Raw genomic sequence first — 3,234 nt, 5'->3', positions numbered from 1 at the left:
CCTGTGCCTGCCCCTTGGCTTCCCAGGGATGGCTACTTGCAGCCCAGGAGAAGAAGGATGGTTCTGGTGAAAGGAAGACAAGCAAAGCTCTGGGAGGAAATTTGGGTGTGGGCTCTGCACTGGGGGTGGGGGTGGGGGTGGGGTGCAGGAGGGGTGGTGCAGCTCCCAAAGTGACCGGTACACACAACCCTCTGGCAGCAGCTCCTAGATGAGTGGGGCCAGGGGATCTCCATGTGCTGCTGTCTGCAGGCGCTGCCCCCAGAGCTCCCATTGGCTACAGTTCCTGGCCAATGGGAGCTGCAGAGTTGGTGCTCGGGGCAGGGGCAGCACGTGGAGACACTCCCCCCGCCCCAGGGGATGCTGGGACATGCCAGCCACTTCTGGGAGCGGCACAGAGGGACGGAGGTAGAGTGGGCAGGGAGCCACCTTAGTGCTGCTGGCACATCTCTGCTCACCCGTTGGAGGGGGAGGGGAGCAGAGGGCCTCCATGTGCTGCCTGGGGTAGGGGCAGAGCACGGAGCTGCCTCCCCTCCTGGGTCTATTACAGGAGTGGGTGGGTGGGGTCTTTTGGCCTGCAAAGTGCAGCAGGTCGGACTAGATGATCACACTGATCCCTTCTGACCTTAAAGGCTCTGAGTCTAAAAGGGAGAGGGAAGTAAAGGAAAATTTAAAAAAAAAATAAACCAAGCATTGTAATACCAGGATGACTCCAACTGCTCATTATATAGTCCCACCCCTTTCTTCCTCCACTGGGTGTTTAATGACCTGTTGGGATTTGGGACACTGATTCTCTCATTCCATTGATAAACTGATACAATGTGACTGAAAATAAACCAATTCCTAGTGGAGGAATAATCACCTCATTGCATTGGCTGGGAATCGAACCCAGGTCAACTGCTTGGAAGGCAGCTATGCTCACCACTATACCACCAATGCATCTGGTGAAAGTCTCTGATTTTTCACACTTGGTGTCTGGTCACCTTACTTCTCAGCATGAGGCAAATGTCTCTGTGGTCTCTGCCATTCATCATGGGGAGTTTCCCCACTGATAACAGTCCTTGCTGGGTCGGGGAGGGGAGAGAGAAGAGGGGTTTGCTCTGTTTCATTCCTCTCTATTTTCTGTTCCTCCCCGTCCCTTCCAGGGTCCTCCCTTCCATTTCAGACTGTGCAGTGACACCCTCCCCGTACCCAGGACTCTGGAGCCTCTGGAGCAGCACGATCCCATGAGAGCCTCAGTGACCAAGGGTCTTTTCCAACTTCCAGGTGACCCAACTTGAGTCTAAAGGAAGCTCTGTTCCTTCCTGGGGATACTCTCTCCCTTCCTGGAGATCAAGATCATGAAGCCTCTGCCTTGCCTCCTGGCTCTGAATTAATGTCCCATTTCCCACTATGTGCTCGAAAGAAACAAATGTTTCTAACCCAGGTGAGCGGCGTTAATTCAGCTGGAATCCTTCACCCACATTCCTTAGGAGATACAGACTCTCTGTGACACAGACTGACTGGGGTTCATCTCTGCATGTCCCCAATGGGGAAGGAAAGACACTGAGGGGGAAGGAAGAAGATGGACAGAAGGAGTCAAATGGGGCTAGACCAGAATAGGACATTTTCTGCCTGTTAAAATGTACTAGACTCTAATTGCTTAAAACAAAACAAAAACCCACCAGCTTCTGTTTGAACCATCAGCTTTTCACAGAGCAGCCAAAGTGGTGAAGCACAGACACACATAACCACCGACAGCCCAAGTTTGTCTAAGAAGCTGTATTTCCCCCTGCTCATGCAGGGGGAAATACAGCTGTGGGTGTGAGTTCAGGCCTCACCCAGAGCATTGGTTTTCATTAGCCACGGAGCTTCCCCCACTTCCTTTGCCCAATTCACATGGAAAGTGCCGTAGGAGGGTGATGAGAGTAAATTCTAAACTCTGAAATGCGGAGGTTGGCCCAGAGATTGGAATAAGGGGTTTGAAGAGAAAAAGCTCTAAGAGTATAAAACCAGACAGTGTCCAGGGGCAGGTTCGGTACAATGCCTCAACAGGGAGCCATTCGGGGGAGGGGGTTTCACTTCCTCTGTTAAATGTCCTGAGAGGTATTTGAAGATGAAGATAACACCATGGCTAACAGGTGACTGGCACGTCCTGGGTTAAAGAAAGGGACCTGGGTTACTAGTCGGAAGATTTGCGTTACCGTCACTGTCTGACCCCCCCTTCAGTGCGGAGCAGGTGTGTATGTTGCTGGGTGAAACGCACAGACTCCTGGAGAGCAGGGGCAGCTGTTTCCATGGCAGAGAGCCTGGCACTTAGGACACTTTCTACACTTGCTGTTTTGAAGCAATTCAGTAAAATAACAGTGGAGCTACAATGTCTGGTCCAAAATTTCAGCCGCCCCTGGTGCAAAAACGCTATTTTAGGATCTACATCGGAGGCTCCCAGCACTAGGACACCTGACCAGAGAGCTCAGTGGGGGCATAACAGCTGCTGACTCTGAGGGTCCCGGGCTAAATCCACTTGCAGGGGGAAGCGTGTTGATTTATTTGATGGATAATGAGCACCAGCTACCAGGGGAGAAGCCCTGAGAGTCGCTGCCACTCCAGCTGCTGCTAGGGCAGGGGGGAGCCCCAGGGGGCCACCTGCTGATCTGGCCACCCCAGAAGTGCTGCCAGAGGTCACAAGGCTGTGGCTGCTCCTGCTGCCCTCGGGACCACTGGTCAAGTGGTCCCCAGTGCCGGCCGCATTGGCCGCTGCTTGGGCGGCCCCTGGAGCCAGTTGATTGAGTGGCCCTGGAGTCAGCCACTGTGCCCACTGCAGAAGTCACGGAGGTTGCAGGAAGTCACAGAATCCACCACTTCCACCACCTCCGTGACAGACACTGAGACAAACCACTCCCTGCTGTGACTGCAGTTCCTGGAAGGAAAGAGAAGAACAGAAAGTGACGAGAGAAAGAAAGAGAGAGATTCCCTGTCACCTCTCTCCCTGCTGCCTCCCCCCCTTGTATTCTGTAACCCCATCTCACTGGGTTCCCTGTGCTGGTGGCATGGGGGTGACACTAGAGTTCTGGGGATTTGGGGGGCTCTTCATTTCTCAGCATTTCACACAACTTTGTCTTTGGGCTGAAATTTCTCCTGTGAGGCCTCTCAGTCAGAGCTGTACCCCACCCTGTTTGCGGGGGGGGGGGGGATGTAAATTGCAGAGCAGGCAGAGAAGTCGCCCATAAAGGGTCATATTGATCTGGTGACTGGTTC

At 53.4% G+C, this 3,234-nt stretch overlaps 1 non-coding gene across 1 annotated transcript; it reads right to left on the bottom strand.

Moving 5' to 3' along the window:
- Window positions 1–864: 864 nt before the first annotated feature.
- Window positions 865–936, bottom strand: TRNAG-UCC. The gene has a single exon. It is a non-coding gene; the product is annotated as a tRNA-Gly (tRNA).
- Window positions 937–3,234: the final 2,298 nt, after the last annotated feature.

This window comes from Mauremys mutica, unplaced genomic scaffold, assembly GCF_020497125.1.
Source record: "Mauremys mutica isolate MM-2020 ecotype Southern unplaced genomic scaffold, ASM2049712v1 Super-Scaffold_100116, whole genome shotgun sequence".
In the NCBI taxonomy this organism is placed as follows: domain Eukaryota; kingdom Metazoa; phylum Chordata; order Testudines; family Geoemydidae; genus Mauremys; species Mauremys mutica.
The sequence above is the reverse complement of the archived record's forward strand: the minus strand, read 5'-3'. Positions and strand labels throughout refer to the sequence as shown.